We start from the raw sequence: 11,797 nt of genomic DNA on the forward strand, positions 1-11,797 counted from the left end.
GATTGAACCTGTGTGAACAGTTGTATAGCAGTCCAATCTGAAAGTAAGGTTCATAAATATATTTATTACGTCTATTTGTTTAATGTAGGTCTATCAGTTCCATTGTTAGCCCCTTTATCAGTGCCACAACGTTTCAAGTAAGAATATTGAGTTACTGTGAATATACCTATATAGCAGGCCCTTTTAACGTACTGAATATAGGAGGCCGCGGTCGCCCATTCCCCTGCACGGCTCACCCACTCATCTCATTTGCCCCATCCCGCCCAGAAGGTCCCTTTACCATGAAAAACACATTTTTAATTTTTTTTTTTAATTTTACACAATTAATTTACACCGAAGTTATTCATATAGCTTACCCTCAACGTATATATGGGCTACGGCTACCATCAGAATGCCCTATAGCGTGCTTGTGTATGGTAAATTACCCGTGTATAGAACAATGAATAAAGCATAGCATATAGCAACAATTGTACCGAATTTTGTTTTTACAAATTTTACCTCTCATTGGGGGGGGGAGTGTAAATTTTTAAAACATGAGATCTCAAAATACAGAATGTTTAGATGCAACTTACATGGCATGGGAAGTGCCATTTCCGGCAACCTGGGAGGCTTTTTTTGGCAAAATTTTCTTGCTAAGCTACGCGCCAACTGGTGGTGGCGCTCAGCTTAAATAGTGTCATAATGGTCCCTTTTGGTATACGGCCCACCTACTAAAAATTGTTTAAATAAAAGCTCTGGTATAAACGGACCTATTGTCCCAGACCCTCCCCTTACTCAAAACATCCACCCCATGCACATGTTAGATCTCGATATCACCTTGGTGTTCTCAATAGATGTTTTGACATCAAAAGTGTCACTGAAAAACCGCCAGTGTGGTTACGATACGCACAAGTCTACGGTCCGAACTCTACAAACTTCCTTTCCATACTTTTAACTTTTATTCATTCAGGATATATACTCTTTAATATTAAATCAAGTATAAGTCCTACAAATGATGATAACTTCGGATAACATGACAAAGAATACAAAATCTCCCCCCCCCCCCCCTCAAAAAGGGGGAAAGGTGTGTGCATGCTTCGACACATTTTCCAAATAAAAAGTCTTTTTTGCAAACGTGCATTACTCTAATATCTCTCATATTAATTCTTCTTTATTTATCCCATACCCCCTTCTTCCTCCCATTCCTACTGATGCCTCTTAAGTTTCTGGTTTAGCCACTGGTTACATGGTTCTGTAGTCTGTCAAACTTGAAGAAGCTCAAATCAAGTGAGGACGAGTTCAATGCGTATGTAGATTGTACAATTAAAATTTGATCTAGCACTTATATATTAATACAATACATTAATTACCCGGCCACTCCGAAATCAGGACTCTACAACAAGACCCTATCACTGGCAAGTTTATTCACGAAATGGACTTCACCAATAAGGAAGAGCGCCATCATCCTTGTCTCGCATGCATGCCTAAATAGGTGGCGTCGAAAAGAAACGAGTTACCGGAGCTTACAACAGCAGCAGTCTGAAATTAAGATGCAGGTTATCGTAGTAAATGGAATTAGTAAAGCTTATTTCAGACCCTTCGTATCACTCTTCGTCTAGACCCATCATAAAATGGATTGCCGTCGCCCCACCCCCTCCCTCTCCAACCGACCAGCACATATTCCTTTCCTTGAAGAAGTAACTTGAGGAAGCCCCACACCGTCATAAACTCCATATTTCCCCCTCCTCTTATCCCTCCCGCACTCCCCACTGCCCCAACACGTTTATGTTTAAAGGTCATGCAGACACTCTTCCAGCAACCATTTAGCGCCGACTTGGGGCAATTTTGTCCAACTTTGATATTCACAATTACCTGACATGAATCTTATGAATGTTTTTCAGAGAATTCTGAGCACTTTTGGGACCTTTTGGAAGTTTTGGTAAGTTTCATTGGTCACAGCGGGAGACTGTTAACTTTTAAATACCGGTGGAAACGAGCCAAGTTAATTAATCGAGAAAGAAGGAGGAATCAGCAAGTGAACATGAAGGAGAAGGGGAGCAGAAAAGGGTCACAGGTCCCCCACCCTCCCCCTCTCCTCCCCCTGTCATACAACTGTCTCTCATGCCCAAACTCCACCAAGCATTTACGTCCACACTGAAGCTTTGTTTGTCCAAAGGTTTCCTATTTACTTATCTAAAACGTATCAATGTTTTGGATCAAGAATCGGATGGATAAAGAGAAAGAATTAACGTGGAATGCCGATCCACGTAGTCAGGTATAAGTAACAGTTGTAGTTGCTACTCGTGCAGGATGCTTGAGTCTTATCAAGCACGGATCTGACTAAAGCAATTTATCATCGCGGTTTCCAAAGTATTCCTCGTTAAAGATATCTACTGACTGCTTAGCTCCCTGTCCATGCGAGCAGTCAGAGTTGGTCTGTATAGTCTATAATATAGGGCTACGAAAGGAGCGGTGTTTTTAGCGATGTAATCGGAAAGTCACAGAATGACTCACCTTGTTGTTAAATACCAGGAATTACAGAGGTTGCTGGTCTAATCAGTTTATCAGCGTTCCTTGACATAGTAATATGGTGTTGTGACCGTTACCAATTGCGTCATAATGTCAAAGGTCACAAAACTATAACTCAAACGTGCTTATTTTTTTTTTGGACCCACAGGCACTCGTATACGTATATGTGTTATATTCAGATAATCGTTGGAAGGGAGAGGGGGGGGGGGTCTATGGTTTGACCCGCATTTCAACTACCTCCGAAAATGCTTCTTCTCAATTAAGTCAATACCAAAATATGTGCAGGGATTGAGACTGCAGATGCATCTAACGATGGTATGAATATCATACCTCCAAGGTGAACCGAGAAAGTCAAACTTGCGGACAAAATCTGTAAAATATATGAATCAAACTATTCTCAAATGTGTGACTACAATGTATAAGTGACAATGGTTCTATGTGTTAAAGGCAAACCAGGAGACACATTAATGACTTTATGATCATATCTCATTGTTTGCTTGCTTGTTATTTCCTGTGCGTCATCATTTTTCTGTACACACATTTGCTATTCAAAAGAGTTAATATCATAAAATGAAATGACCTCTTGTTCACGTGTTTACTTCGTGTGGGGTGTTTACGTTCTCTAAGTTGGGTAACATGTTGCAAAACATATACGCAGATGAAATTGCGATTCGACCAATCGGATTATTGATAACGGTCAATAGTTTACATAAACTGACGGTAGTTCGTTCAATGACGATTTTATATAATACGGATACTCTTAATTCCGGTGTTAGCTGGGTCACGGTACATGATTCTATCTGAATCTAGGCTAGGGTATAGTAGGAAATGAAACTCAGTTTGCTTACGCACCAAAGCTCAAAGACGCGCGGACAAACAAAATATCTTAATTAGAGAATCGAACAGCTATAAACAGTTTAATAAAACTCGAACGCTGCTCATAGCAGGGAACCTTCTAAATCATTCCCTACTACTGAGTGACCGGCATAGTTTGCTGCGGGGGCGCCATATTACAAGATAGATTCATTTGCACACGAATTGATCCGTCAAGGAAGTCATCAATTTAGGAGCACGGTTTAAACCGCGAGGCAAAGAGGCGAAGGAATAAAAGAATTTACGGAAGCTCTTACGTAACGTTATTAACGATAAATCTGTCAGCATACCGGTATACCTGTGTCTGTGGTCAATAAACGTGATACATATAGAGAAAGTAATATAAATGTATGGATAAACAAATAAATCAATCAATAAATAAATAAATAAAAAATAAATACATAATATACATAAATAATATCATTATAAATAAAGCAATCAAGAAATAAACATGTAAATAAATCAACGAAATATATGACAATTTTCATATTTTATTATGGAGAATGTAATCCAATCCATTTTGCTAGTTTTTATGCAATAACGATTTGGACTACTCACTCACTCTCTATGAATTGTCTCTCATCTACGTAGCTGAATGTAACATATTTTTTTTCCTGTTTCAATATTCATGATCGTATCAATACTGTGACCATTATTATTGACGTCACTGAGGAAGATATAGGTATTCACACACCTACAGTCGAATTTTATATTAAAACGCTTCAACGAACTTGTCAATTGACAAATATACTGATATTGCAAGTAATGACAGAGTTTGACAGTCACAGTATTGATGGTAATGGGTTTTTTTTTACTTTTCAAGGCGGTTATTATCAGTTTGGGACTTTAATTCAAAGTGTTTGTTGTTGTTCTGTTGTTATTTGCTGTTATACTTTCACGTTTAACATTTTACTTTTTCAAGAAATTAAATTATTATTTAGTACAGCATTTACCTTTGCATAGGGCATACATCAAATATTGTTAACATTGCATTCAGATTCGTCCAAACACATAAACTATTGAGGTAACTTTAAACAATATCTTGTTTTACAAATATAACAAGCTAGTCATCTTCATGCAACTTGTGGGATTAACCTCAATGACGTTGTGTGTCAACTTATATACATGTATAATACATTGGAAATGGATCGATATGATAAATATGTTGATGTTGAAGTACTTGGAGGGAAAAACAATTAACGCGTAATGGACCTTACAAGTTTCCATACCAATAACGAGTTATGAAAACATAACGTGAGACTTAAGTTGTATAATGAGCAAACTGATACCATACTGGCTCGGCATTTCTCTCTTAATTGATTCGATGTTCAGCATCATATATTAGAATCGTTTGAATCTCGCGGTCATAGGCTGGCCTCTCGTCAGAATGGCGTCTAATGGACTGGCCGAGTATCGGGGGCAATTTACTTTTTTAATTCAGGCACGGAAAACAACGTAAACAATGATGATAACTATTTATATACCTATTCATATACAACATGAAATAGCGATATTCGAACCACTAGGCGATGTGTCTTTTGAGGCAACATGGAGGTCAAAACCTGCTATCCACTCGAACCACAGTCTAAGTACGTTCATTTGATCAATTGTTCCCCCTCCCCGTCCCCCCCCCCACCCATCGGCCCTCACTCAACTCTGTCTAATCCGCCTCGGTTTCAATGATCCAAAGATTATGCAAGAAACAGACACACAAAAGTTCCTAAGTATTTTTGATACCGTCTTTCTTATTCAGCAATTAGTCATTATTTACTGAAAATGTGACGTCAGAGGTGAGATTACCAACTTCAGAATAATAACTAAGTGTACAATTAAGAACGAACTGTAGAGATTAACGTCATGAGTTTAAGTCTCAGTATGTGTTTGCTTAATTTAAACTTGGACCTTTCCATCTTACTGCACTAAAAGTTCAGTGAAAATGACACCGTTCTATGCAACTTTCATATCAATATTCATTATTTTTATTGAGTTAGCTGTGCTTCAAAATGTTGAGCTGAATAAAACATAAATAAATTCGCCAGATTTATTAACAATCAAAATTTGCAAGCCCCGTCCAACAGATTATGCGGCAATCAAATCTCTTTTTGTTTTGTTTACGACCGTTATAGGCCTAGGTTTACTTTTACTTTCGTGGCTAGCCTGCCTTAGGTCCCTGCTCTTGTATCTTTCTCTCGGTCTTACCAATGTAGCTTGCCAAATTTTTTCATTTCCTTTCATCGCAATGAATAAACAGGTGTTTCCACCGACGTTTACTCCGTGGAATTGTAAAAAGTGAATGATACGAGGATAGGACTGCGTTAATAATCTTGATCAGGCCACATGTATACTGTTTTGTTTACATTTGTGTAATGAACATGCTGACATGGGCGGTCGCAGTGCTTTTACGGCAAATCGTTCGCGCCATGAATGCAACAGTTAATAAATTCCATTCTTTCAATTGCGACAGCTTTTCTCCATTAAACCCACCTGATCAGAGTGCATTTAGAATAAGCAGGGAGCTGCTCCCTGGAATAAGGAACATTGAATCTACTTCGGAAGTTTGTTTTCCGAAATTCATCAGCAAACACGTACCGGTATCGAGACTTTTAGACGTTCATTACGTATGACCTCCTGAAAGGTTTTAAGATGCAGATAACTACGGAAGCGTAGAAGGGACATTGCATTGACGAGTTACCAACTTGACAAAACGACAATTTTCTGCAAATTGACGAGTTGTCGAGATGGTAACGTGACAACATTCAGAAAATTGACGTTTTGACGAGTTAACGGATCTCGTCAATGCAGCAATTTTCTGCAAATTGACGAGTTGCACACTTACTACCATCTCGACAAGATGACAAAATTCAGAAAATTGACGTTTTGACGAGATGGTAGTAAGTGTGCAACTCGTCAATTTGCAGAAAATTGTTGCATTGACGAGATCCGTTATCTCGTCAAAACGTCAATTTTCTGAATTTTGTCTACTTGTCGAGATGGTAGTAAGTGTGCAACTCGTCAATTTGCAGAAAATTGTTGCATTGACGAGATCCGTTATCTCGTCAAAACGTCAATTTTCTGAATTTTGTCTACTTGTCGAGATGGTAGTAAGTGTGCAACTCGTCAATTTGCAGAAAATTGATGCATTGACGAGATCCGTTATCTCGTCAAAACGTCAATTTTCTGAATTTTGTCAACTTGTCGAGATGGTAGTAAGTGTGCAACTCGTCAATTTGCAGAAAATTGTTGCATTGACGAGATCCGTTATCTCGTCAAAACGTCAATTTTCTGAATTTTGTCACGTTACCATCTCGTCAACTCGTCAATTTGCAGATAATTGTCGTTTGTCAAGTTGGTAACGCGTCAATGCAATGTCTCTTCTACGCTTCCGTAGATAACCACATTTCGCAATAACAACAGAAAAATCTTCTTTAATTCCCTTTTCTACCAACTCGGTCTTTTTGCTCTCATTTCGTGGAAACTTGTACCTTTTTTATGATAATTAGAAAAACAAAACCATGCGTGTCTTTGTAGGGGATGAAAAATATAGATATGTATCAGTTATCATAAGAAATATCCGGCTATATCAAACGTCCAGAGATGAACGTCGCGTTGATAATGGAAAAAAAACATAAAATTAATCCTATTTGTTCTCCGCGTCCCACCAAGCCAACGTTTTCTACACACGTGTGGTCTTCGCCTCATGCCAACCCCATTTATTCTGTTTAGTAAACAAACTGTCAACGTCATGTAAATGTGAGGGTATAGTTTTAATTTCTTGTATCAGGAAATCTGACAGAGTAATTAAAGTCTACCACGAAGTCATTTGTTTGTTGTATTTAAGTAATGAGCAGAGAAAACAAAATACTAGCCGTATTTGTTTCACAAAGAATCGTATAAGTACATTACATTATGTTGTTTATTAGCTCCCTGGTATTCAAACTGGAGGCCATGCCCCTTCGCAAATATATTTGGAAGAAGTTTGTCGAGAAAGTGGAGCAATATCCTGAACATAAATTACTTAAAACTGTCAAAAGCTTCAAATTATAACACAACTTTTTAACAAAGCACCCTTAATGATATACATATTTCTCAATGGGAGGGGTGGGGGGGGGTGGGTTATCTCCTACCCGTAGACATTTCTCGCAGGCTATACAACATCCGGGCCACCTGAGGGTCGCCTAGATGATGAAGGTGAAACTCGGGGTCATCGAACAAGTCACCTGGATATCAGGGTGTTAGTCAACACTCACTTATATTTGATTGACTGATTGATTCATTGATTGATTTTAAAGGGAAGAAGAAAGATATTTTATCGGAGATATTTAATCTGCAATGTAAGGGCTTAATGGTGAGTAAAGACAATTGGTTAAAACAAAAATGATAAAAAACAATAGATGATTTTAAGAAAATGAAAGAAAAGGAGATGTTCTTTTTAAAGAGATCTTGCTATAAGGAGATGTGATCTCTGTTCTCGTTTTACCCCTAGTTCAGATAATGTACGTAGTATGATACAGGAGCCTCTTCACGTATTGAGGAAATCATGTAGTTTACACTTTTACATCACATTGTGCTTGAAAAGTCATAGCTATCACATGTATGAAACACAAACTCTAGTTTATTGCATTAAATAAACCACAAAGTATAATGAAATCTTCCAGTCAATTCGTTACTATTTTAATTATATGTATTTAAAGGATAGATCTATTGGAAATGGAATATGTTGCGTGACGTCATGACAGAATCACTGCATGACGTCATAATTCTCTACAAAGGAAACGCCACACGTAGGCAGTCGATTTTCAGGGGAGGGGCTGGGAGGATGGAGGCGGTGTACACCATTTGGCTGATGTTCAGCTTGTGAGAGGTATAAGGGGTTGGGCGTACCGTTCACTGTGATAACTTTTGTTTGGGTGCTTTGGGAGCTCAGATTAACAGTAGTGTTATCATTTCCATCTTTTTTTCAACCGTTTTTCTCATTTCAGTTGTTCAATTCAGTGTCCTGATATTTTGCCTATCAATCTCTTCTATTGCTGTCCTCTTGTCAAAATGTTGCGGATTGGGACAAATTCTCTTCAAAACACAAACTTATCCCCCCCCCCCCCTCCATCCCTCCTCGATGTGGTAATGTGGTTTGTGCCTGTCAACTTCTTGATGATGACCAAAGTGCCCTTGACGGTAAACAAGTTTGTAATTTGCCTATAAACATATAGGCCTAATTATTTGGCGAAATACTGGTCGAGTACGTGCGAAAAGCATCAGTTGTCATTATGAACCACGTGACCTTATATATTTGAGATCGTCATGTAGCTAGTATGTCTATACAATACTTAATGTAAAGATCAATGTTGTCATAATACGGTAGGGTATATACAGCCAGTAATAAATAATATCATGCGCGCCAAGATGATGTGTCTTTGTTTCCAGCTTCGTAATGGACGGTATTCAAACGAACGGATCGGAACTCTACAGAAACGTGCAATTATACTAAGCCAAATTAAAAATTAATTAACCGCAACAACCACTGTAACATGACATTTCTCAGAACATGTAGACAATGCACTTGATTCCAATCCAGCAAAAAACTATTTTAAGATATTTCAGTGTCGTCTGCTGAAGATATAACACTCACACGTGAACTTCATATAATGCAGGGTCTCCATAAGTTGTTTTCTGTGACGCAACTGACTAAATTGGCGGCCAAATCGGGTGAAAACACGGCAAATACGAATGCTATATTGTGTGCATGGTTGATTTCTCGGAACATGAAGACAATGCAATTGATTCCAATCCAGAAAAAAAAAACTATTTTAAGATATTTCAATGTCGTCTACTGAAGATAACACGCACAAAGAAATTCATATAAGGCAGGGATGTCATTTGTTTCTGTGACGTAACTGACCCAATTGGCGGCCAAATCTCTTCAGCTAATTTTTATTGTCAGGCAAATAAACGAAGCAAAAACACCCCCGCACCCCTCACCCCCAAATGTGTTTGGCCGGAGCTTCAGTTCCTCCGGCCTATACAATTTGACAAAATGCCACCCCTCCCCCCCCCCGCCTTTTCATACAAAGCACATACATGCGAGAACAATGCTAACTTCACTATATCATCACCAACAGTAACGTTATGTAAGATGTATCTGAATTCGTTTTCACTAGTGTTCTTATTTTTTCTCAGCTATTTCTTCTGTGTTTTCATATCTTTTTGTTGTTGTCAGTTTCAGTCAAATTTCAAGGCGTATTATTCATATGCGAGTTAAACTAAAGAAAAGATGGGGAAGAGAGAATTGTGAACACTAATATACCGTATATCATGCATGAATACCAAATTTACAAATTTATATATATATATATATATATATAAAACAGTTTCAATTCCTGCTACTCCTTGTCACTTTCGGTGATCATGCACTGAAGAAGAGCTAGTTTTGCTCGAAAGCTCTGCAAAAACCAAACATTGGTTGTTTTACTTCCAATCACTTACCTAATTCAATTATTGTATCTCACTCGAGATCCAGCCTTTCTCTAAAAGCAGCATAGTTGTTTAACAGTTTTTCCGTTATTCCTATACATATATATATATATATATATATATATATATATATATATATATATATATATATATATATATATATATATATATATAATTGTTTGCGTTCACATGAAAGGAATAAAGTCTATTGGCAATCTCAAGTCTTATAACGTTCATCAGTGTGTCGTTGTTACGAATTTATGATTTGTGAACAATTATCTCAAAATTCGAATACGGAATAGAAATCGACTGATAACAAAATTGTAACCGTATAAACTTTATGACAACTTGTGCGTATGCTCGTCCAAGGAAGAACGTCATTATACTGTATAGTCGATCCTCATTACCCAAACTAAACTTAATGTGTTGACTGTTTGAATATTCATAGGGCACTATTTGTTTATTACTCCATTTGACTCATATCAGCTTCCTCCAGACGGTTTAATTTTACCCGAGTTTGCTCACAGCAAAGATACGTACACAAAGAAGCTTAATTGATTCAGACTGTTTTTATTTACATTGTTTCACTGATGACCTATACATATATGATTTCATTGTGATACGATTCCGCGCATGCATGTTTTATGAATGACAACAATGTTAGGAGCGTGACTCACCTGGTGACGTATTTTGGCGGAAGGTGCACATGATGTGGGACAACTTTGATAACTTTTAGCGGTCTAGAGATGTTGCGATACTTTTACAATTTAAACGAGAAGGTAAAAGCCACTGGGAGGGGGAGGGTGGGGAGGGGTGGGGATGGGGGGGGTTCCCCATTGTTCACGTGTGACTGGAATAACTTAATTTAATTTTGGTATTCAATAATGACTATATGTTATGTGCATCGAATCTGCGGCTAATGAATCAGTTAAACATGAGGTCGTTATCCATGATATGTCGCAATGACACAACACTTTATAATGGAAGTGGTAAATGCCCACAAATCATGTGTTTGACTCAGGTCATTTGGTTAACCATGTGCATGATGGGTTAACACCAATTTGAAATCACGTTATAATTTAAATTATCTACTGTTGATCGGGCCCTGGCAGTAAGCTTCCTCGATATACTGCCATATTGTCTCTCTCCAACGAGTAATTCCATATAGCTAAACGAATCCTTTTGCAGAACTGTGCCGACAGTAATAGCAATATAGTGTAATAAAATAATATATAGTAATATAGTGACTGATAAACACACCTATATATATATCTTTATGTTAGCATATATGTAGCCAAGACTTGACATACCGTACGTTTCATATTCTGCCTTGCATTGAAAATATTATTTTATGATTACGAAACTTTTCATTTTGTTCACATATACGCAAAATCGTCTTGATTGCGCAATACGCAAAAAAATGTCAAAGTCAACTTTAATATACTGTTTATATATGTAACTATTCGATAAACTATGCATGTACCTACTTACGATACCGTTTATGCATAATCGGTAATAGTTTTCTACTCGGATCATGTTAAAATGGCGACGACAGAATTAAACTAATATTATTGCTAATGTTGCTTACTGAAACAATGATATTAAATTATGCATCATGTAACCATCGTGAATTGCTCTATTCGCAACACAGTGACGAGATGGCAGGGAAAAAAGCCTGCGCAAGACACCGGAAGTTGCAAGGATTCAGAAGATGACGGATACCCATACGTAACTTTCTTACTTTCAAGAACATCGAGCGAGTGCGGAGTCAGTTGTTCGTTGTATTCTAACCCAGTAGGCATGTAATCACTAAAGATTTGTAAAATACCCTGATAATTATAACATAAAGAAAACTCATGAATTTCATTGGAATTATTGTTTTAACTGAGTGAACTTTAATGACGTAACTAATACTGCCTACAAATATTCTAGAAAGTTGAATAATGGT

Source organism: Apostichopus japonicus, chromosome 20, assembly GCF_037975245.1.
Source record: "Apostichopus japonicus isolate 1M-3 chromosome 20, ASM3797524v1, whole genome shotgun sequence".
NCBI lineage: Eukaryota > Metazoa > Echinodermata > Holothuroidea > Aspidochirotida > Stichopodidae > Apostichopus > Apostichopus japonicus.